Genomic DNA, 26,857 nt, shown 5'->3' with positions numbered 1-26,857 from the left:
ACTATAATCACACACGGCACGCAACGATAGGCATGAAGCCAGCTGACGTTACCAGGTCTGACGAGCAACGTTTAATTTCTAGCGTTTACTGTCCAAAGTACACACCCACGACAAAAAAAGCTAAATACAAAATTGGAGAACAGGTGAGGGTCAGTAAATTGAAGCGAACGTTCGACAGGGGTTTCACACGAAACTGGAGCACCGAACTTTTTACCGTGGTTCGAGTTCTACGCGGGAACCGTCACACGTATATAATAAAGGACAGTGGCGGTGAAATTTTATTGGGGCGCTTCTATGAAGAGGAACTCTCTAAAACTAAATACCCCGACACGTACCTTATTGAAAAAGTTTTGCGCAAGAGAGGCAACAAACTTTTGGTGAAATGGCTGGGACTTCCGGAAACAAGTTGGATCGATTCAAACGAAGTGATTCTATGAGTACGTGGAATGTTGTGAAACGTTTACCTAATTCGGAAAGTCAAACGAAGAAAAAGAACGGTGAATTGCTTCCCGACAGCATCCGCTGTCTGATCGTAGGTCCTTCGGGGTGTGGGAAAACAACACTGCTCGTGGACAATTTTCTCCTCGCACCGAATTGGTTAGATTGGAAGAACAGGCACTTGTACGTGTTCTCGAAAAGTTTGGAGCAATCCAAATACCAGCAACTGATGAAACTGTACGATGGTCTGGACATTGCAACGTTCGCCTCGGAAATAAAACCACTTGACGATTGTCGTGAAAATTCAGTTGTTGTGTTCGACGACGCCATCCTGGAAAATCAAAATGAAATTCGCAACTTTTTCACGCAAGGTCGTCACAAAGGAATGGATTGCTTCTACCTAGCTCAAACGTTTTCCAAAATTCCAAAACAGTTAGTACGCGACAATGCTAATTTCATATGTTTGTTTCGTCAAGATCACACCAACCTCAAGCATGCGTACGATGACTACGTAGGCGGGGACATGAACTACAATCAATTTTCGGAAGGCTGCTCTTCTTGCTGGAACGGTGACGATTTCGGATTCGTGACGATCGACATGACGAGGAAACCCAACGACGGAAAATACAGAAACAAAATCAACGACTTTCTAAACGTTGCAACGTTGTGAGAAACGACGTATATAAATAACGTCATGAGGAAACGAAAAATTGAAGACGAAAATCTCAAGCTTCGCGATTACCTCGCGAAACGCTTCAAAGGTTGGAAATCCGAGAATCGCGGATTCTACGAAGAGAAGAAACGTCAGGATCAACCTGTGATCGATGCCATCAGCGGTCTAGGTAAAGAAATTAAAAGTGTCACGGAACAAAATAAAAATTTGATTAATGAACTCGTACCACTCGCAGCTAAAAGTTATGCCGTACCCACGCCCATTTCAAGCATTCCTTCGACGCCGTTCGAACTGAAGGATGCACCGGCACGACGTCGAGCCATAGGCAGCACGTCGTCGTCTTCGGATAAAATCGAGTTGGGACCTTTGGCACGAGACTACCTGAGTACAGGGAAATTCGACAAGGATGAAGTGTTCGGATTGTATCCCAGCATGGAAACCAGCGAAGGTGGCGGTGTGGTGTGGAAGATTGGGAAATCGAAGGTAACCTTCGAAGGCAACGACATTAAAGTCAATTTAGGCGACAAGGATAGTTGGAACAGGTATCCGGGTACGGTGGGACTGTGGGAACTTGTTGCCAAAAAGCAGCCGAAAGATTATACCGACGAAGATTACCAGAGTTACAAGGAAATTCTGATCATGACGGATGCCTTGTACCAAAACAACGACGCCTCGCAGAATAGGGTGAAATCAAGCAGCGGCGAGAAGTACAGGAATCTCATCAAACCGATTTGGAACCAGGTCAAAACAGGCAGCGGCGTCAAACGCTACAACACGTTACCCAAAGAATTCGTTTGGGTGGACGACGTTAGGAAACTCGTGGACCGATTGTTGGTGATAGCCGGCGAGGAGAATGCAGGCAACCGTAATTTCTACAACGAGAAGGTTGGCATCGTGGACATGATCAGCACGAAACTTTCCAACTTCATCGTGAACGACGACAAGGGCATAGGTTACCTCATCAAAATCATCAACACGCTGCCTCCTAAATTTTGGAACGTGGCCGAAGGAAAGGGGCTTGTGAACGACATCATCAACAAGTTACCTTTCGAGATGCATTTACCAGGCTACCAGTACTGCGGACCGGGTACCAAACTCGAGAAAAGATTGGAGAGAGGAGACAAGGGTGTGAATCCGTTGGACGCCGCATGCAAAGATCACGACATTGCTTACAACACCACACAGATGGATCTGGATGCACGTCACGAAGCAGACAGAAAGTTAGAGCACGCAGCTTTCGAAAGATTCGTCAGCAGAGACGCATCGCTGGGTGAACGGGTCGCCGCACTGGGTACCACCATCGCCATGAACACGAAACAAAAATTGGGGTGGGGTATATAAATAACACCCAGTAAAAAAAACAACATGGCTTGCATAACTGATTTGCCGCACGAACTACTATCTAAAATATTCAAAAAGGTAGTTAACGGAGATGTTAATAAACTTGTAATCATAGCAAGAACGACGCCGGAATTTCGCATCCCTTGTGAAATGGTTCTCAAGGACCTTCTTCAGGAGATCAGTGGCCTGAGGTGCGGTGATCTCAACATTCTGCTTTTGGCTGCAGGGCAGAAATTAAACGATAGGTCGGACGAACTGTACGAGGCAAGGCAGGGAAGAAGACGGTATACTGATGATTGGTACAAGTCTATGCAGGAGACGGAAGATATCATTACGCACATCATCGCGTTTTCCGAAGCACGGACTTTCTTCCTCTGTTAAAAATAATAATATATATACGTGTCAAAAAAAAAAAAAACTTGATATATAAATAACACACATCGTGAAAAAAATAATCTTCGGTATATATAAATAACACACATCGTGAAAAACAATTAAATTTCTCTCTAACACTCTGAAATTTTTTGATATGACGACTGAAAAAATAAGTGAGCTCCAAGCATTAAAACAAATGCTAAATTTGTCATTTGAGTATGTAAAAATTCGGGAATTGGAAGTCGACAAATCTTACACGATAACTTCCGGTTCAATCGTTTCTACCCAGTATGGTCCTAAGGTACGCCTGTTGCTCAACGCACAATACAGTCTATTTTTACCAGATCGATACGCTAACATGTTATCGGATGAGAAGCTATCTATTTTAATCGAGAACAAAACTCGAATCGTGTACAAGGGGACAAAAGAACTTTTTGGCAAGAAAACAAAGCACGTAATAGAATTTGTGTAGCAACTGCGGGGCCGTGAAAAAAAATCTCAGAATATTTATATATAAATAACATACCGTAAAAAAACTACACAAAAAAAATCTCAGAATATATATAAATAACATACCGTGAAAATAACACATAGAGCATCAACATGAAGCCCAAGGGTGTTGTGTACCAGATACCATATTCGAATCTAAAAAATCTAGGTACCATCGATGGGTTACTCACCAAGAAACAACGCGAGAAGAAACGTTCTTGCTTGTCGAAAGGACATGGAATGAAATTGCTGCTCAGCACACCTCAATTGAAAAGGTTGCAGCGTTCGCGGAAACAGCAAAAGATCGGAGGTTTCATATTCAGCATCCCGGCCATCCTGGCAGCATTGGGGGCCGTTGGAAGTTTGGCCGGCGGAAGTGCCGCCATTGCGAAAACCGTCATCGACTCGAAGAAGAACAAGGCGGAATTGGAAGAACAGAAACGTCACAACCTGGCAATGGAGAAGAAGGGGAAAGGTATAACCAAAAAACAAAAAAGCAACCTCGATGCTTTGAAGAAATATAAAAAAAAGAAACAGAAGCACTCACCAACCGAGACATTGAATCTCTGATCGAACCGTTACAAATCAAACACTTCAGAGGAGTTTTCATGTCCGACTCGTTACCTTCAAGCGTGAAAAGAAGAGAATGCGGAGTAGTCAACTTGGACGGTCAAGAAAATCCAGGCACGCATTGGATATGTTACCACAAAAACGATAATGATAAAGCATTCGTTTTCGATTCTTTTGGAGGTGTTCCACCTACAAATTTAGTTTATTATCTGAAAACAAGCAAAACCTCCATATACTACAACGACGAACGCATTCAAGATTTCGGAGACGTGAACTGCGGTCATCTCTGCCTCTCCGTGCTCGCCTTTCTCTCTAAAATAAATAACCCTACGATCGAGGATTTCCAGAAAGTACTGTGGAACCTGAAACAGCATCACTAGGATGGGCGTGTTTCATCTCACGAGCGAATCTTCAATCTTGAAACTCACGTTGCACGACGACATTGTCTATCCTAAATCCGTGGCTCTGCGTGCATTCTACAGCATGTACCTCATACCTAATGTTACGCAGCACAACAACAAAATTAGCGTCGGAAGCGAACACATCGTCGTCACGCCAGGACAATACAATCTTTCCACTTTGCAAGCTCAGTTACCCAAAGGCACGTACTTTTCTCAAAATTCGGTCACGCACAGAGTGGAAATCCTGTCGGCGACGAAGACCGTGGACCTGGGCACCATAGGAGAACTTTTAGGTTTCGAGAACAACACAAAACTCGAAGCTGGCATCAAGCATGTGGCAACAAACATTCCTAAATTTTTGGCCATAGAAACTCTGAACGTACACTGCAACGTGGCAGAAGGTATGATCACGAAATCCTCGGACGGATTATTAGGAAGTCACAAGCAGACGGGAATCATAGCCACTTTCAAACCAAGTTCCAAGTTCATGGAACCGATCATCTACACGCCCTCTTCGCCGATCTATTTTCCAGTATGTCGCAACCGCATAGACGACATAGAGTTGGTGGTGACGAACGAGAAAGGAGACGTGGTAGATTTCGCAGGTGCAACAACTACTGCCATCGTGGAGATCAACGTATAATAAATAACCATACATGTAAAATGGAGCAAATCGAAAGTTACGAATTGCAATCTTTCCCTCCCAACCGTCGCACGTTCGCCAATCTCAACGAGGCGAACAGGGAGATCGAATACGACGTTGACGTAGGCGATGGGTTCATTCATCCTCACAGAGCGGACCTCTACCTTCAATTCGACGTGGTGAAGAAAGAAAGCGGAGACACGTTTCCCGCAGCAGCAAACTTGATACTCGTAGACAACTTCGTGCCTCACCTGTTCTCGCAGGTGGAGGTGAGGAAACACAACACCGTCATCGACAGAATAGATTATCCAGGCATCACGTCGACGGCAGTGGGAACATTGAAATTATCCAAAACAGACGCCGCATACTATCAAGCAGGAGGATTCGAAGCCGGGACCAAAATATCGACGAGAAGTCACACGGTGCTCTTTCCCATGCGTCTGCTTCCAGGTTTCTTCTCGGACTACAAGGAGATCATGTGGAAGGGAGGACTGCGCGTTACGTTTCGAAGAGCGGCCAACGACAACGACGCACTAATGCGATACGCTACTTTGGGCCCGGACGGCACCACGCCGATAGCCAACACTTTACCCGAAGCAGCAAAATGCGTCATCCGAAGCATGGAATTGAGAATGCCGGTGGTGGAATACGAAACGAACTACGCCCTCAAGTACAAAGCGGAGATCTTGAAAAGTCCGCAGGTGCCGATTCACTTTCACGGTTACCAGTGCGTGCAAAAAATGGCGTCCGGAAGTCACATGGAATTCGACGTGACAACGCAGTTCAACAACATACAGTTCGACATGCCAGATTTCGTCGTAGTGCTCTTTCAGACCGGGAGGGACAAAAATCAGGAAAAAGATTCCAGCAAATTCGACGACTGCAAGATCAAGAACGTTTATCTGAAGAATGGACGCAATGAAGTGTTCCCGCGCGAGAATTACAATCTCGACGTGACCAAAAACGATTACCTCAAACTTTACGAAGCGTTTTCGGCTTACAAACGCGTGACCGAGGGAAGTGTGGACATGTACTACACGCCCAGCGAATTCAAAGCACGGAGACCCATGACCGTCATCAACACATCTAAGAGAAAGCAGGTGGTGGTCAACGATCGAACCAACATCAAGGTCGTCTGCGAGTTCCACGATGCCTTGCCCGAGGATACCCTATGCAGTGTCATCCTGATTGCAGAGAAGTCCTTCGCCTACGACGTGAAGAATGAGAGGGTCACAGAGCAGTTTTAACAAGTTTTTTTAACATCTTTTCTTGCACAATAAGAAATTTTCTGCACTAGCACAATCAGTTACAATGGCACAATACGAATTTCACTAGTTCAGATCAGTTACAAATCTCAATTTCATTAGCTATCAGCTACAATATCTTTTTGCACTATAGCACGAGACAATCAGAAAATTTGCACAAAAAAAATTTGTTGTTGTTTTTACACGTGAAAATTAACAATAAAATTTCTTTTTTATCGTTTCAGATGCTGTCGAAACATCAAAAACATATACACACACACTAGAAAATAAGCATGCAACTTTATTTGTAACACACACACATACATTCTCCATCTTCATCAAGAAAATATTATAATAAACATAATCATTTTTATCTATCTTATAATAAAACTCTATATCCAAAAAATATCACAACATCAAATAATACTAGAGTCGTTAGTACACGTTGCATGCATTACGGAGGTCCTCTGCAGGGTTTCATGGAAGTTTGGGGGAAAAAAAAAAACACGTGAAACTCTACAGAGGTGCGGTAATCTATAACCGCAGCCATTAGAAAACTTTTACATTTTTGGTTGGGCACCACGCACCCTGGCGAGGTTATAGGGGCCAGGCATCCTAAAAACAACAATTATTATTTTGTTTGTTTGTTTGTGTTACAATATATAAGCGCGCGCACGTATGTGTGTGGCACATCGTTCCCTCCCCGAGAGAGAGGTTTACGTAGGTCGCAATACATAAACATTTTTGGTCCCGGACTTGGAAAATTACGATAAAATACACTCATCTTTCAAAAATAAGAAGATGAGAGGAGAGGTTTACGAAAATCACGATATATATAAACATTTGGCTCCGGACTTGGAAAATTACGATAAGGTGCACTCATTTTTTCAAAATGAGAAGATGAGAAGATGAGAGGAGAGGTTTACGTAGGTCGCAATACATAAACATTTGGTCCCGGACTTGGAAAATTACGATAAAATACACTCATCTTTCAAAAATAAGAGAATAAGAGAATAAGAAAATGAGAAGATGAGAGCGCGCGCGCGTGTGTATATGCCACATCTTTCCCCCCCGAGAGAAAAGTTTACGAAGATCACCATATATAAACATTTGGCCCCCCTTGATTCCAGCACTCCAACTTCATCTCTAATGTTGACGACAATGTTCTAAAGGTAGAGAGAATAAGAAAATGAGAGAATAAGAGAATGAGAAAATAAGAGGATGAGAAGAGAGGTTTACGAAGATCACGATCTACAAACATTTGGTCCTTAAAAGATGAGAAGATGAGAAGATGAGAAAATGAGAAAATAAGAAGATGAGAAGATGAGAAAATAAGATGAGAAGATGAGAAAATGAGAAGATGAGAAAATGAGAAGATGAGAAAATGAGAAAATGAGAAAATGAGAAGATGAGAAGAGGAGAGGAGGAGAAGAGGAGAGCTCCTCTTTCACTCATCACTGCCTTTTTGCACCCGTGAAACGTCGTCAGCGTAATAAATGAGGCGCGGAACGGGGAGAGAAAGTGAGTTTTTCAACTTTTTGTGGTCGTTTGGTCAAGAAATCAGAGTTGGCCTGGGAGTCACAAAAATACTCTACTCTGCACGAACCATTCATAAATAGCCCCACGAACCATTCACGGATAGCCCCACAAACCATTCACGGATAGCCCCACGAACCATTCGTAAATAACCCACAAACCATTCACGGATAGCCCCACGAACCATTCATAAATAGCCCCACGAACCATTCACGGATAGCCCCACGAACCATTCATAAATAGCCCCACGAACCATTCACGGATAGCCCAAACAACCATTAATAAATAGCCCCATGAACCATTCACGGATAGCCCCATGAACCATTCACAGATAGCCCCACGAACCATTCATAAATAGCCCCACGAACCATTCACGAATATCCCCACGAACCATTCATAAATATCCCCACGAATCATTCATAAATATCCCCACGAACCATTCATAAATAGCCCCGCGAACCATTCACGTATAGCCCCACGAACCATTTACGGATAGCCCCACGAACCATTTACGGATAGCCCGACGAACCATTCACGGATAGCCCCACGAACCATTCATAAATAGCCCCACGAACCATTCATAAATAGCCTTAGAGATACTGGGCGAAAGGGCGGGTTATATCTCCCATCAACCTCACATTGAGCACGCCACTGATCGTGTGCACGTCATGTTGTCGCAAGTTCGTGATCAGAAATGATGAACAGTAACTCACGTTTATTTACGTTCTAGAACTGTTACACAGTTACAAAACCGCGTATTTGGAAACACTGACTGGTTGTTGCGTCCTGAAACTCTCGAAAATATTTGGTTCACGTAGTAGACCATAGACATACTACTACAAGATGTTACAGCTGCGGGTTAAAAATGGTTGACAGTATGGCGGCACTGGAAGGTCGTTTCCTTGCGACCACCGACGGCAGCACCGTCGGGGAAAGAACAGAAGACGAACGCTATGCGCAAGAACTCGCAGATTGCTCGAAATGACAAAACACTATCGTGTGCCGTACCATTCGCTTTTTTTCTAACTGCGTTCAGGCGATTTGCGCGTATAATAAATTATACGTTCAAATAGAATGAACGTAGTTAGAAGTGGCGGAAATTAATTATATGCAATGCTTTCGTTTAATAACAAACTTTTCGCATTAAAATTGATTTCTATCACAAAAATAAAAGTATACGAAAATTATATGGAAAACGTTTTATTACCAAAACTTCCTTAAATTGCACTCTTACTTTAAGCGGAAATATATAATTTCCTCTAAAGGCATTTTTAAAAACATTCTTCATCATACGAAAATGACAGTCTTAAAATAGGTGACTTTTTTTTTGGGTGGAGAAATGGAATGAAATAAGTATACAAGAATTCAGAACGATTTATGTCATACTAATCCATATTTGCAAAAATATTTTTTTCGTGATTGATCCTTCGGCTATACAGGATTGTACTGCAAGATTTAACACTGATCAATAAAAAAGATTTTGTTTGTCACATATTAAAACTGAAAAAATGACTGCGTACAGCAACTACACTCCATTCGATAATAAAAATTTCAATACTGTCAGGGATCAGTTCACATAATTTATGGCACTGATTAGAAATAGGTTAGTCTGCACAGAAAAAAAACAATAATTATATAAGTTTTCTCAAAAATCAAATAAATGAAAAGTACTAGGTTGAATGCTACGAAAAAGTTCAGCCTTTAATTTACTGTCATGACACAGACCATTAAGTTGAAGTGAAATTTCATACCTTATTGTAGCAAGTGTAGCAGCACCTACTATACATATATGCTTTTTACACTCAAAGAAAAGTATGAAAACATATTTTCGAAAATTAATAGTTGTTCCTTGAAGACTTCTTTCAGCATTTAAAGCAATTGAAAGATTGAAAACCTGTAATATTGACAATTAATATTTAAAAATACACAGAAAATATTAACAAAAATAATATCTACAATATCTCTTACATAAAACAGCTTATTTAAAAACCAAATACTCATCATTTACTAAATAGCTGAACATGAATGAAGAAATGTTGATTTATTTCCCTCCATGATGAACTTTCTGTCAGCTGATACGAGACTTAAACAGAGAAGTGCCATATTTATTACACTTCCCACGTCCAAGTCCCATACCGGACTTTGCATTTGCATCTCTTCTATCTTGATGTGTGCATAAAACACGCACACAGGTGGATAATTCCTAGAAATTAAATAAATGCTCTACAGTGCCATACAGTAGGATTCATTTTCTTGCATTTTCATCTTCAAATACTATGTACTGGGAACTGCCCAATGGGTAACATAGTTTCCCTGGTGACACTAACATTTCAGTAGCCAACATGCTAAAATGCTCACCACATAAATGAGCGTACACTTTGAAAAAATAAAGTTGACCGAAGCTATGGCAAACAAAAATAATGTACTTAATGTACTCACTTTAAGAAATGCATGACTTCTTTATCAACTTTGGCTGCTTTATCCTAAGGACATACGAGCAACATTACAAAAATGAAAAATTCATATTGGACCTTGCTACTCCATACCTCCTTTCTGTAGTTATTACGCATAGTTTTATAACATGAGCAACTAGTACTTAATGAAGTACAACATAAACAGTGTGCAGCAGAGACTACTTACTTTCATACATCTCACTGGATTTGATTAATCTGTTATATCAGTAACTACTGTACTGTGTGTATCATGATACATGAATGTTACTGAACACAAAAATGTTCATCTTAAAATAGATAAATTGTGGAAATGATCACACTCTAAAGAGTTGTTTTCTTTTCCACAGAAAGGTTTCTCCAAACTGAAAAGTTATTCCCACAGTTGTTCGCAGTACTGAAAGCACCTTTTCATTCTCTTGTGTAGCTTCTAAAAAAAACTTCACACAATGGGAACCATGATTTTCAGTAATTATTCTCAAAATAAAAAAAAAATGTGCAACTACATTCATGAGGTGTTGGGACTAGCAGAACAAGTTATTTTCAGCAGTTTTTCTTTATTATGGTAACAGTTTCATACACCGGAGACACATTTCTTCATTTTTACAGAAGAAACTACTTACGGAAATGAGTTTCTCTAAGGTTTCAAACGTTAGTCAAGGTATTTTCTTCCATCCTGGTATCTATTTGACCAGGAAATAATGTCAGTGTTTCCAACCCCCCCTTTTTTAACTATGCTTGCCTAACCTAACCAAACCTAACCTTATCGGAATGGTTCGTGGGACTATCAGTCAGCAATATACAATTTGCACACGTGACGAACACGATAGTAGGTATTTTTCGGTGAAGAAGGTTGGAAAACACTGATATTGGAAAACAAAAGAAGCGATATCATTCACCAAGTAAGTGATATCGCACTGTTACGTGCATTCGATAGCACTTAAATAAATGCGTAGAAAAAGTGTTTGTTTTCGTGTAAAAAGCATAATGGCACCTTGAACTATGTTTCGCAATACACAATTGGTAGGTACGAACCATGCAAAACACAAAATATCTGATTTTCATGTGTCTCCGATCTATGAAACTATTACCTTTATTATTAAGTACAGATGCTATTATATTTCACACATTGTCAATTTTTGCAAGTTAAATCACTCAACAAATTAAAAAAACTGCTTATTGATTATTATTACCACTTTTTAGAGAGAGCAGTGATATCACATGGTATAGATGATTATTTTTTGAGTCATAGAACCTAACAAGCAATGCAAAACAAAATCTTACAAGAGAAAGTGAATGTTTTATACAATAATTCCCACATTGAGAGGAATCATGAATTTAGGTGAAAATAGCACAAAAACGAGGTTGACCACTTGGTGAAAATAGTAACTGAAAATATGCTGCTTTCAATACAAAGTTGCACTTACCTCAAATGATTCTTAAGGATTAGCTACATACAAATAAAATAAAGGCTGCGACTATTTTCACCAGGTGGTGAGAATAGGATGTAGGGTTATTTTCACTAGCAAAATAATTACCGAAATCATAACATAAGAAGGTTAGGATCATTATGTTTAATTATCTGATTATTTCCGCGCGTGTGTATAATTATAAAAGTAAGAGAACCAAACCTGGTCCACCTAAACCACTCAAGCAAGCAAATACGAGAGGAATTTAAAAAATAAGTTATTGCAGAAGCTTAACATCACAGATTAACCCATTAATGCATGGTGTCCGATTAATCGGATACTGACATATTTGCATTTTCTGTAACTCTGCTTCACTTTAATTGGTTATATTTATCAAATCTAGTTCTTTGGTACCTTTGTGATGCATATGTCACCCCACGGGTTTGGCAACATTGTAAATTTCCCGCCAAATTGAAAGGGAGTGAAACATGGAGAGTGAGCTGTACTACGTTTCTGCGTAACGGGAAAGCTAATTTCAATTCATATGTAGTAGTTGACATTTATCCGAGATGTGTTTTGACAAATATGTGTAAGAGACATTAGTAATCAAACATGTAACACTAATTTGTGCATTAGTTTTATCCCTGAACTGCTATTGCGAGAGAAAATATAGTGTCCGATATATCGGACTCTGTGTTCATTGAGCACTTTATACAGATTTTCCATTTCCTTTAAAATTTTCGATACCTTTGATGTTTAGACATTGTCAATGTATATATATGTGTATGTTTGTGTGTTTGTGCATTAGTGTGTGTATGTGTGTGTGTGCATTAGTGTGTGTATCTATATATGCATGTATGTGTGCGTTTTTATGCATTAGTATGTGAATGTGTGCGTGTTTATGCATTAGTTTGTGAATGTGTAAGTGTTTGTGCATTAGTGTGCATGTTTGTGCTTTAGTGTGTGTGTGTGTGTGTGTGTGTGTGTGATCAAATTTTGACTACTATGGAGAAAGAAAATATGGAGGAGGAGGAGGAACAACTCATTTATGTTACACCACCAGTGGATGGCAAGGATACAGACGAAGACAGTGATAAATCTGATGATGAGCATGCGGCCAAACTAAACAATTTTTGGCGAAATACGCTAATGAGTGTTTGTGAGGTGCAAAGTAAGATATGAAGTTGTGTTAATTGTGAAGGTTCATCTAGTAATGTAGCGTCTACATCTACCACTACACATAACACTGGTGCTTCAAAAAAAAAAAAGAAGAATACGTCTTCAGACAAAATCAAGACCCTTGTGGAAAAAAAGTCTACCTTCAATCTAATTACAAACTGAGTGCTGCCCTATTGAACCATCTGAAGAAGCACGAAACTGTGAATCACCATTAGACTTTTATAATTTATTTTTTGATGAGGACATGCTAAATCTTATAACAAATCAATCCAAATTGTATGCTTCGCAAAAAAATATTGATCTTGATTTGACGAAAGAAGAACTTCTTGTTGTTCTTGGTGGTCTCTTGTTGTCAGGTTATGCAAAATATTCAAACAGACGTATCTTTGGTCAAAAGAAAAATATACTCCTTCGATACTTTCTGAAATCATTCCTTGTGGTCGGTTTGAGACTATTCTGCATAATATTAATTTGAATGACAATTCACAAATATATGAGTCCGATCGTCTGTACAAGATACGGCCATATTTCAAGAAACTTTTCTTCCTCATCTTTCGAACAGCATGGGGGTGTGGACGAAATACTTTCCATCGACGAGAGTATGATTCCTTACTACGGGAGGCACTACGCAAAACAGTTCATTAGAGGAAAGTTGATCCATTTTGGGTTCAAGAACTGGGCAAAAAAGCTCTAGTAGTGGTTACATGATAGATTTCCAGTTGTGCACAGATACAATCTGATATCGGACCACTGTGTTCTATACTGTAATAATAATAATTTTGTGTATATTTGTTGATTTCTATTGCAAATGTTTCCATTTGTATTGTTTCTTCGAAATATGTGTATGTATTTATGCAAACATACACATGCCCTACCTGAATGGTCAGTGGGGCTATCCGTGAATGGTTTTGCGCAAATTGTGATTACAAACCGATAAAAAAATCTTATTTTCATAGCACTTAACGGCAAACGTTCATCATCGAAGATGCCATTTTTGTATCCTGCAATTTTACGATCGATGCACTATTGCCAAACTTACCTGTAATCAAATCAGTCCATACTCCACATGTTCTTCTACATCGTGATTGTTACTGTCACATGTAAGCACAGTCTTTGGGCAATATAAGTTTATTAATTAGCCCTCGGCCATCCTCCTTGACACACTACACCTAACAATCTGTACAACATTAACAACATTTTTACTGTTCTCTTCCACCATTCTTACACGACCCATGTTCTCCAAGTATGAAATCAACAGTGGGGCAACGCTGTAGACAGCGTAACTTATTGCGAACGTCGTCAATTGTTCATATCAACAAATATGGCTACCATACTTGTATACGGAGAATCATTGCGAGAATTGAAAAGCTTATTTTACAACTTCTACATGTTAATGAACATTTTTTCTCCTCACCCCAACATGTTAACTTGAGATAAATCATCACGACTAATTATTTCGTGAGTATAAGACGTAGCATAGAAATTACAGAAAGGTCCGGTATTGTAAATTCTTGCCTTAATGAATAATAGGGGTGTGAGGGACAGAATGTTTTGGGTCGGGACGGGAATTTTTGTAAACCCCGACATTCGGGACAAAAAAATTTGCTTTTCACTTTAAGTGATTGTTTTTGCATTTCTTGAATAAAAACTTACAATTTCCGATAAGTTCCAGAAACTTACAATGCAGAAAACGTCGAGAATTAACGACTTTTTAAAGTGACCATTTGGTATTTCCCGACTGCTTGGGATCCCGAAAAGTCGGGAAGTCATTTCCCGAAGTCGGGATCGGGACAGGAAGTTTTTTCCCGATCCCGGTCCTGACTTTTCGGGATCCCACACACCCCTAATGAATAACGTTGAGTCGTTTACTGTTGATTATGTTATTTGAAGTCATACATGCCGCTGCTGTGAAGAGGTAGATGTTGGTTGGTGATGCTGTATTTCCTGCAGTCTTGAATAATTCTGGTCCTATTTTATTTCTCTTTTTTTGTTGTTGTATCACTTAACATTGAAAATATTCTTTCAGTTTCCACGTTAGAATGTGGCAATGTTAGCACTATTTTCGCGAGAGTGGAAATGTTTTAAAAAAAGAACTTGTCGTGAAAGTTCTTGGTAACCGATAACAGGTTTCAAAATTGTGATGGAGATTTGTTGGTTAGTTCTTATTTCTCCTCCTCACTAAAGTATCCAGAGAAACTAATCCATTCATTCCAAACCGAGCACGAAGAAAGTGCAACTGACTGGCGAGTAAGCTTTGCACCTTTGCACAATAAAATGTTGTTTTCCAAGATTGAAAAAAGTCCCTACGTTTTCCCTTATTTGGTAAAATCTGTCCCTACGCGGGGCAAAATATAGTGAAAAGTCCATATGTGTAGGTTGATGTCCGTACGGTTGGCATCACTGGTGACAGGTGTCGCGTTTGTTCAATATGAAGCGCCCTCTCGCGGCTGACAACCATAGACATACTACTACAAGATGTTACAGCTGCGGGTTAAAAATGGTTGACAGTATGGCGGCACTGGAAGGTCGTTTCCTCGCGACCACCGACGGCAGCACCGTCGGGGAAAAAACAGAAGACGAACGCTATGCGCAAGGACTCGCGGATTGCTCGAAACGACAAAACACTATCGTGTTCCGTACCATTCGCGTTCCGATACTTTCTAACCGCGTTCAGCCGATTTGCGCGTATAATAAATTATACGCGCAAATTGACTAAACGTAGTTAGAAGTGGCGGAAATTAATTATATGCAATGATTTCGTTTAATTACAAACTTTTCGCATTAAAATTGATTTCTATCAAACAAAAATAAAAGTATACGAAAATTATATGGAAAACGTACTATTACCAAAACTTCCTGAAATTGCATTATTACTATGAGCGGAAATATATAATTTCCTCTAAAAGCATTTTTTTAAAAAATCTTCATCATACGAAAATAACAGTCTTAAAATAGGTGACTTTTTTTTCTTGGGTGGAGAAATGGAATGAAATAAGTATACAAGAATTCAGAATGATTTATGTCATGCTAATCCATATTTGCAAAAATATTTTTTCCCTGATTGATCCTTCGGCTATACAGGTTTGTATTGCAAGATTTTACACAGATCAATAAAAAATATTTTCTTTGCCACACATTAAAACGGAAAAAAATGACTGTGTACAGCAACTACGCTCCATTCGATAATAAAAATTTCAATACTGTCAGGGATCAGATCCAGTGGCGTGACCAAGGGGGGTTGGTGGGGGTTATAACCCCCCTTTGGCCCAGTATTCCCTAAAAAAAAGAACATCAAATGCGGGTAAAGATGGCAAAATGAGTGCTGACTACTAAAAAATGTATACATAACCCCCTCCTTTCGAAAATCCTGGACATGCCACTGATCAGATCACATACCTTAAGGCACTGATTAGAAAAAAATATAATAATTACTAAGAGAATTCTCGGAAGTTTTCTCAAAAATCAAATAAATAAGAAGTACTAGGTTGAATGCTACGAAAAGGTTCAGCCTTTAACACAAATTTACCGTCATGACAATGACCACTAAGTTGAAGTGAAATTTCATACCTTATTGTAGCAAGTGCAGCAGCACCTACTATACATACTATATGCTTGAAAGAAAAGTATGAAAACATTTTGGAAAATTAATTGTTGTTCCTTGTAGACTTCTTTCAACATTTAAAGCAATTGAAAGAATGAAAACCGGTAATATTGAAAATTAATATTTCTACTATAAAAATACACAGAAAATATTAACAAAAATAATATCTACATATACATATATATAAAATAACATCTACAATATCTCTTACATAAAACAGCTTATTTAAAAACCAAATACTCATCATTTACTAAATAGCTGAACATGAATGAAGAAATGTTGATTTATTTCCCTCCACGATGAACTTTCTGCCAGCTGATACAAGACTTAAACAGAGAAGTGCCATATTTATTACACTTCCCACGTACAAGTCCCATACCGGACTTTGCATTTGTATCTCTTCTATCTTGATGTGTGCATAAAACACGCACACAGGTGGATAATTCCTAGAATGAAATAAGTATACAAGAATTCAGAATGATTTATGTCATGCTAATCCATATTTGCAAAAATATTTTTTCCCTGATTGATCCTTCGGCTATACAGGATTGTATTGCAAGATTTTACACCGATCAATAAAAAAGATTTTGTTTGCCACATATTAAAACGGAAAAAATTACTGCGTACAGCAACTACACTCCATTCGATAATAAAAATTTCAATGTCAGGGATCAGTTCACATACTTTATGGCACTGATTAGAAATAGGTTAGTCTGCACAGAAAAAAATATAATAATTACCAAGAGAATGCTCGGAAGTTTTCTCAAAAATCAAATAAATGAAAAGTACTAGGTTGAATGCTACGAAAAAGTTCAGCCTTTAACACAAATTTACTGTCATGACACGGACCATTAAGTTGAAGTGAAATTTCATACCTTATTGAAGCAAGTGTAGCAGCACCTACTATACATATATGCTTTTACACTGAAAGAAAAGTATGAAAACATATTTTTGAAAATTAATAGTTGTTCCTTGAAGACTTCTTTCAGCATTTAAAGCAATTGAAAGAATGAAAACCGGTAATATTGAAAATTAATATTTCTACTTTAAAAATACACAGAAAATATTAACAAAAATAATATCTACATATATATAAAATAATATCTACAATATCTCTTACATAAAACAACTTATTTAAAAACCAAATACTCATCATTTACTAAATAGCTGAACATGAATGAAGAAATGTTGATCTATTTCCCTCCACGATGAACTTTCTGCCAGCTGATACGAGACTTAAACAGAGAAGTGCCATATTTATTACACTTCCCACGTACAAGTCCCATACCGGACTTTGCATTTGTATCTCTTCTATCTTGATGTGTGCATAAAACACGCACACAGGTGGATAATTCCTAGAATGAAATAAGTATACAAGAATTCAGAATGATTTATGTCATGCTAATCCATATTTGCAAAAATATTTTTTCCCTGATTGATCCTTCGGCTATACAGGATTGTATTGCAAGATTTTACACCGATCAATAAAAAAGATTTTGTTTGCCACATATTAAAACGGAAAAAATTACTGCGTACAGCAACTACACTCCATTCGATAATAAAAATTTCAATGTCAGGGATCAGTTCACATACTTTATGGCACTGATTAGAAATAGGTTAGTCTGCACAGAAAAAAATATAATAATTACCAAGAGAATGCTCGGAAGTTTTCTCAAAAATCAAATAAATGAAAAGTACTAGGTTGAATGCTACGAAAAAGTTCAGCCTTTAACACAAATTTACTGTCATGACACGGACCATTAAGTTGAAGTGAAATTTCATACCTTATTGAAGCAAGTGTAGCAGCACCTACTATACATATATGCTTTTACACTGAAAGAAAAGTATGAAAACATATTTTTGAAAACTAATAGTTGTTCCTTGAAGACTTCTTTCAGCATTTAAAGCAATTGAAAGAATGAAAACCGGTAATATTGAAAATTAATATTTCTACTTTAAAAATACACAGAAAATATTAACAAAAATAATATCTACATATATATAAAATAATATCTACAATATCTCTTACATAAAACAGCTTATTTAAAAACCAAATACTCATCATTTACTAAATAGCAGAACATGAATGAAGAAATGTTGATCTATTTCCCTCCACGATGAACTTTCTGCCAGCTGATACGAGACTTAAACAGAGAAGTGCCATATTTATTACACTTCCCACGTCCAAGTCCCATACCGGACTTTGCATTTGTATCTCTTCTATCTTGATGTGTGCATAAAACATGCGCACAGGTGGATAATTCCTAGAAATTAAATAAATGCTCTACAGTGCTGTACAGTGGGATTAATTTTCTTGCGTTTTCATGTTCAAATACTATTAAAAAAATATGTACTGGGAACTGCCCAATGGGTAACATAGTTTCCCTGGTGACACTAACATTTCAGTAGCCAACATGCTAGAGTGCTCACCACATAAATGAGAGTACACTTTGCAAAAATAAAGTCGACCGAAGCTATGGCAAACAAAAATAATGTACTCACTTTAAGAAATGCATGACTTCATTATCAACTTTGGCTGCTTTATCCTAAGGACATACGAGCACCATTACAAAAATGAAAAATTCATATTGGACCTTGCTACTCCATACCTCCTTTCTGTAGTTATTATGCATAGTTTTATAACATGAGCAACTAGTATTTAATGAAGTACAGCATAAACAGTGTGCAGCAGAGACTACTTACTTTCATACATCTCACTGGACTTGATTAATCTGTTATATCAGTAACTACTGTACTGTGTGTATCATGATACATGAATGTTACTGAACACAAAAATGTTCATCTTAAAATAGATAAATTGTGGAAATGATCACACTCTGAAGTGTTGTTTTTTTTTTCCACAGAAAGGTTTCTCCGAACTGCAAAGTTATTCCCACAGTTGTTTGCAGTACTGAAAGCACCTTTTCATTGTCTTGTATAGCTTCTAAAAAAAACTTCATACAATGGGAACCATGATTTTCAGTAATTATTCTCAAAATAAAAAAAAAATGTGCAACTACATTCATGAGGTGTTGGGACGAGCAGAACAAGTTATTTTCAGCAGTTTTTTTATTATTATGGTAACAGTTTCATACATCGGACACATATTTCTTCACTTTTACATTAGAAACTACTTACGGAAATGAGTTTTTCTAAGGTTTCCAACGTTAGTCAAGGTATTTTCTTTCATCGTGGTATCTATTTGACCGGGAAATCATGTCAGTGTTTCCAACCCCCCCTTTTTTTAACTATGCTTGCCTAACCTAACCTTATCGGAATGGTTCGTGGGGCTATCCGTCAGCAATGTACAATTTGCACACGTGATGAACACGATAGTAGGTATTTTTCGGTGAAGAAGGTTGGAAAACACTGATATTGGAAAACAAAAGAAGCGATATCATTCACCAAGTAAGCGATATCGCACCGTTACATGCATTCGACAGCACTTAGATAAATGCATAGAAAAAGTGTTTGTTTTTGTGTAAAACGTACAATGGCACCTTGAACTATGTTCCGCAATACGCATGGTAGGTACGAACCATGCAAAACACAAAATATCTGATTTTAATGTGGCTCCGATCTATGAAACTGGTACCTTCATTATTAAGTACAGATGCTATTATATTTCACACATTGTCAATTTTTGCAAATTAAAAATGCTGATTATTGATTATTATTACCACTTTTTAGAGAGAGCAGTGATATCACATGGTATAGATGATTATTTTTTGAGACATAGAACCTAACAAGCAATGCAAAACAAAATCTTACAAGAGAACGTGAATTTTTTATAAAATAATTCCCACATTGTGAGGAATCATGAATTTAGGTAAAAATAGCACAAAAACGAGGTTGACCACTTGGTGAAAATAGTAACTGAAAATATGCTGCTTTCAATACAATGTTGCACTTACCTCAAATGATTCTTAAGGATTAGCTACATACAAATAAAAAAGGCTGCGACTATTTTCACCAGGTGGTGAGAATATCATGTAGGGTTATTTTCACTAGCAAAATAATTACCGGAATCATAACATAAGTAGGTTAGGATCATTATGTTTAATTATCTGATTATTTTCGCAAGTGTGTATAATTATAAAAGTAAGAGAACCAAACCTGGTCCACCTAAACCACTCAAGCAAGCAAGCAAATACGAGAGGAATTTAAAAGTTATTGCAGAAGCATAACATCACAGATTAAGTTATACACATGGAACTTGGCCCTTACAGAACAGTATATAATATTATTACCATTTCATTAAAATTCCTGAGTTTTTATTTTACACATCAGAAAGTTCGATTTAGATACTGAATGCAAGCCTGTACTGATGTATGAAATGAACGGAATTTGGTTCGCGTTTGGCGATACTTCTTTATCACTTTTGAAAAAAAAGTTTTGATACGTATTACGCAGTGATTTCAGACAATGTTAAATTACGATTTCATTAACTACAATAGGCAACACTTACCGCATCCCCAAAATAATATTCTAATGACAAGAATCAGACGACACAATTTCAAAATTTAAGCAGACTGGTCGGCCGGATGAAGCTACTTATCCAAATTAAAAACTAAATAATGTGTAGATGAAAGAGTTGTAGAATACGTACATTGCTGGTGCTATTTGTAAATATTACACGTATTCTACTCACATTCTCGCAATAAAATTTAGTACAAGAAGAGGTTCGTGAATATGGACACGAATTTGACTTCAGCCGGTTCGCGAGGAACAGTAGAAACACAGAATACTAGCTACCCATCCGTGGGAAGCAAACGCTTTTGCGGTAACTGGGGCGACACTAGAACTGCCGTGGCAGGCGGACGAAACTCGAATGCCAGGATCATAGACATACTACTACAAGATGTTACAGCTGCGGGTTAAAAATGGTTGACAGTATGGCGATACTGGAAGGCCGTTTCCTCGCGACCACCGACGGCAGCACCGTCGGGGGAAAACAGATGACGAACGAAATGCGCAAGCACGCGCAGATTGCTCGAAACGACAAAACACTATCGTGTGCCGTACCATTCGCTTTCCGAATGGTTTCTAACTGCGTTCAGGCAATTTGCGCGTATAATAAATTATACGTGCAAATTGACTAAACGTAGTTAGAAGTGGCGGAAATTAATTATATGCAATGCTTTCGTTTAATTACAAACACTTTTCGCATTAAAATTGATTTCTATCACAAAAATAAAAGTATACGAGAATTATATGGAATTCGTTCTATTACCAAAACTTCCTGAAATTGCACTCTTACTTTAAGCGGAAATATATAATTTCCTCTAAAGGCATTTTTAAAAACATTCTTCATCATACGAAAATGAGTCTTAAAAGAAGTGACTTTTTTTTCTTGGGTGGAGAAATGGAATGAAATAAGTATACAATAATTCAGAACGATTTATGTCATGCTAATCCATATTTGCAAAAAAAAAAAAAAAAAAAAAAAAAAATCCTGACTGATCCTTCGGCTATACAGGATTGTATTGCAAGATATTACACCGATCAATAAAAAACATTTTGTTTACCACATATTAAAACGAAAAAAATGACTGCCTACAGCAACTACGCTCCATTCGATAATAAAAATTTCAATACTGTCAGGGATCAGTTCATATACCTTATGGCCATGGACGTCCGAAAAGGGGGAGGGGCACGCATTTCCCCCTGGATAATGAATGTCTGACAAAAAGTATATATTTCACACATAATTTCATTTCAGTCAGTAATTTATGTTAATTTTTATAAGGGCGTTGAAGAACATGATCATTTCAGACTGAAGCAGTGTTTTTTGAAGGGACATCACTATTATGGAGGAAAATATGCCTCCTTTGCCCCCTGGAAAAAAAATTGCCTTACTTGCCCCTCCCTGGAAAAAATCCTGTGGACTCCCATGCTTATGGCACTGATTAGAAATAGGTTAGTCTGCACAGAAACAATATAAAAATTACCAAGAGAATGCTCGGAAGTTTTCTGAAAAATCAAAAAGTACTAGGTTGAATGCTACGAAAAGGTTCAACCTTTTTAACAAATTTACTGTCATGACACTGACCATTAAGTTGAAGTGAAATTTCATACCTTATTGTAGCAAGTGTAGCAGCACCTACTATACATATATGCTTTTTACACTGAAAGAAAAGTATGAAAATATGCTTTGGAAAATTAATAGTTGTTCCTTGAAGACTTCTTTCAGCATTTAAAGCAATTGAAAGAATGAAAACCCCTAATATTGAAAATTAATATTTCTACATTTAAAAAAAAACAGAAAATATTAACAAAAATTATATCTACACACACACACACACACACACACACACACATATATATATATATATATATAAAATGATATCTACAATATCTCTTACATAAAACAGCTTATTTAAAAACCAAATAGTCATCATTTACTAAATAGCTGAACATGAATGAAGAAATGTTGATTTCTTTCCCTCCACGATGAACTTTGTGCCAGCTGATACGAGACTTAAACAGAGAAGTGCCATATTTATTACACTTCCCACGTCCAAGTCCCATACCGGACTTTGCATTTGTATCTCTTCTATCTTGATGTGTGCATAAAACACGCACACAGGTGGATAATTCCTAGAAATTAATGCTCTACAGTGCCGTACAGTAGGATTCATTTTCTTGCATTTTCATCTTCAAATACTATGTACTGGGAATTGCCCAATGGGTAACATAGTTTCCCTGGTGACACTAACATTTCAGTAGCCAACATGCTAGAATGCTCACCACATAAATGAGCGTACACTTTGAAAAAATAAAGTTGACCGACGCTATGGCAAACAAACAAAAATAATGTACTTAATGTACTCACTTTAAGAAATGCATGACTTCATTATCAACTTTGGCTGCTTTTTCCTAAGGACATACGATCACCATTACAAAAATGAAAAATTCATATTGGACCTTGCTACTCAATACCTCCTATCTGTAGTTATTACGCATGTTTATGCTGTACTTCATTAAATAATAGTTGCTCATGTTATAAAACATGAGCAACTAGTATTTAATGAAGTACAGCATAAACAGTGTGCAGCAGAGACTACTTACTTTCATACATCTCACTGGACTTGATTGATCTGTTATATCAGTAACTACTGTACTGTGTGTATCATGATACGTGCATGTTACTGACCACAAAAATGTTCATCAAAATAGATAAATTGTGGAAATGATCACACTCTGAAGTGTTGTGTTTTTCCCACAGAAAGGTTTCTCCGAACTGCAAAGTTATTCCCACAGTTGTATGCAGTACTGAAAGCACCTTTTCATTCTCTTCTATAGCTTCTAAAAATTAAAAAAATCACACAATGGGAACCATGATTTTCAGTAATTATTCTCAAAATGAAAACAAATGTGCAACTACATTCATGAGGTGTTGAGACTAGCAGAACAAGTTATTTTCACCATTTTTTTTATTATGGTAACAGTTTCATACATCGGAGACACATTTCTTCATTTTTACAGAAGAAACTACTTACGGAAATGAGTTTCTCTAAGGTTTCCAACGTTAGTAGAGGTATTTTCTTTCATCGTGGTATCTATTTGACCAGGAAATCATGTCAGTTTTTCCAACCCACCCTTTTTTTAACTATTCTTGCCTAACCTAACCAAACCTAACCTTATCGGGATGGTTCGTGGGTCTGTCCGTCAGCTACCAGTGCATAATGTACAATTTGCACACGTGACGAACACAATAGTAGGTATTTTTCGGTGAAGGTTGGAAAACACTGATATTCGAAAACAAAAGAAGCGATATAGCACCATTACGTGCGTTCAGTAGCACTTAGATAAATTAGTAGAAAAAGTGTTTTTTTTTTCGTGTAAAAAGCATATTGGCACCTTGAACTATGTTCCACAATACACAATTGGTAAGTACGAACCATGCAATACACAAAATATCTGATTTTAATGTGTCTCGGATCTATGAAACTGGCACCTTTATTATTAAGTACAGATGCTATTGTATTTCACACATTGTCAATTTTTGCAAGTTAAATCACTCAACTAACCACAGAGCTTAACACAAATTAAAAATGATGATTATTGATTATTATTACCACTTTTTAGAGAGAGCAGTGATATCACATGGTATAGATGATTATTTTTTGAGACATACAACCTAACAAGCAATGCAAAACAATATCTTACAAGAGAACGTGAATGTTTTATAAAATGATTCCCACATTGTGTGGAATCATGAGTTTAGGTGAAAATTGCACAAAAACTTGGTGAAAATAGTAACTGAAAATATGTTGCTTTCAATACAATGTTGCATTTACCTCAAATGATCCTTAAGCATTAGCTACATACAAATAGAAAAGGCTGCGACTATTTTCAAATAATTACCAGAATCATAACATAAGTAGGATAGGATCATTAGGTTTAATTATTTGATTATTTCCGTGCGTGTGTATAATTATAAAAGTAAGAGAACCAAACCTGGTCCACCTAAACCATTCAAGCAAGAAAATACGAGAGGAATTAAAAAATAAGTTATTGTAGAAGCATAACATCACAGAATAAGTTATACACGTGGAACTTGGCCCTTACAGAACAGTATATAATATTATTACCATTTCATTAAAATTCCTGAGTTTTTATTTTAAACAACAAATGATACACAATTACAATCAGAAAGTTCGATTTCGATACTGAATGCAAGCCTGTACCACAGAGATTAAATGAACGGAATTTGGTTCGCGTTTGGCGATACTTCTTTATCACTTTTTGAAAAAAGCTTTGATACGTATTGATTTCATACAATGTTAAATAACGATTTCATTAACTACATTAGGCAACACTTGCCGCATCCCCAAAATAATATTCTAATGACAAGAATCAGACGACACAATTTCAAAATGTAAACAGACTGGTCGGCCGGATGAAGCTACTTATCCAAATTAGAAACTAAATATTGTGTAAATGAAAGAGTTGTAGAATACGTACATTCCTGGTACTATTTGTAAATATTACACGTATTCTACTCTCATTCTCGCAATAAAATTTAGTAGAAGAAAAGGTTCGTGAATATGGAAACGAATTTGACTTCAGCCGGTTCGCGAGGAACAGTAGAAACACAGAATACTAACTACGGTCAACCAATCTCCCATAAGACTGAAACAGCCCTGGCCAGGATTTGCGAGAATCTCGGAACTTGTGTGAATATCGGGAATTATGAGAATCTCGGAGAGCCTACGCGTTACCGACGCACCGAGTTTTTAATTTGGCCGAGTCTGCTGCCACGCGCGTTGCAGCAGCAGGAATGAGGCTCAAATTTGCTGCTGCCACGTAATTCGTCTGCTAACCAATGCTAACCAATGACAGAAGATGTTACAAATCTTAAGAACAAATGAAGACGAGTGACCGAACTGTCACAAATTGACGATACGATACAAACCTGTGCCCAAAATGAGTTTCAGTTAGAAAATCTAACACGTGTGTTATCTTACATTAATTGAAGTGAATATTTTGCCCCCAAAAATGCAAGTTTATTATGTATTTAGAACACGGAGTATCGTAGACTAGTTGGAATGAATGTACAGGTAATTTAGAACTTTTTTTTTAGAAAGCATTTAGCGATATTACTTTAGGTAATTCTAACAGATCGTAACCTACTAGGGACCTAAACTTGACTCGCGTAACAGAACTTCTAGATTTTGAACAAAATCTTAAAACGTTTTTGTCTAAGTAATCGCTAAAACTTCACAGTATGTGTTACAGGGCCGGTGGCAACCCACCATCGTGAGGAAATTGGGGAGCTCCGAGTGAGTGAGCGTAATCCGGTCGAGAAGACCTACTATAACGGCTGGGGATACGTCGGGCTGACCCCCCGACTATTCCAATACTGGTTGAAGATCTCCACGCTTAGAGGTGACGAGAGAAAGTGTGGGAGGGAGACCGGCAGTCGGTAGGTATGCCCAGGCCCTTCATGGGCTGTTGCGCAACGGATTATTATTATTATATTATGTGTTACAGACGTAATTGCATACATAGCATGATGAAATCGCTTTTTACATGCCACACTCTTCCCACCCCCTAGGGTTGCTGGGGTCTGCTGGAGTTGAACGGCATTGCCAGTGTCACTATTCATTTTAGCGAATGCATGTGGTTTTCTACGAGAATCTATTTCCGACGCGCTATTGCTGCTGCCGCCATTTGCTTTCTGCACGAGAGCACAATACGCACTATTGCTGCTTTTACAAGATGACGTGTCTAGGATGCATCGTGAAGTTGTTGCCGGGTGTGGAAGATGCTGTAGAATTTGTAATTCAACATGGAATCTTGAAGAAAGAAGTGGAGTGCAGGACGTGGAAGGTTAAAATTAAAAGAATTGCATGTAGCCTATTTTCTTTCATCGAGAAAAACCGATGTTGTCCGTGTATGCTAAATTGAACAAAAGGAGTGCTAATGGAACCTAACCTAATATAGTAGGCATACCTCGTCACCTTGATTTTTCTTGGGGCTATCGTGAATTTTTGGGCTAA

The 26,857-nt window shown here is 37.8% G+C and overlaps 1 protein-coding gene across 1 annotated transcript in view; it reads right to left on the bottom strand.

The window, feature by feature from the left end:
• The window catches only part of LOC145981322 (uncharacterized), a 125,769-nt gene extending 104,932 nt beyond the window's left edge, over positions 1 to 20,837 (bottom strand). The window contains exon 1 of the mRNA XM_083114528.1: positions 20,818 to 20,837. The gene's annotated coding sequence lies outside the window, so the exon portion shown is untranslated. The remainder of the gene's footprint in view (positions 1 to 20,817) is intronic.
• Between the last annotated feature and the right edge of the window lie 6,020 nt (positions 20,838 to 26,857).

Source organism: Lepisma saccharinum, chromosome 29 (genome assembly GCF_977018435.1).
Source record: "Lepisma saccharinum chromosome 29, izLepSacc3.1, whole genome shotgun sequence".
Lineage (NCBI taxonomy): Eukaryota > Metazoa > Arthropoda > Insecta > Zygentoma > Lepismatidae > Lepisma > Lepisma saccharinum.
This window is presented reverse-complemented; position numbering and strand designations above follow the sequence as displayed.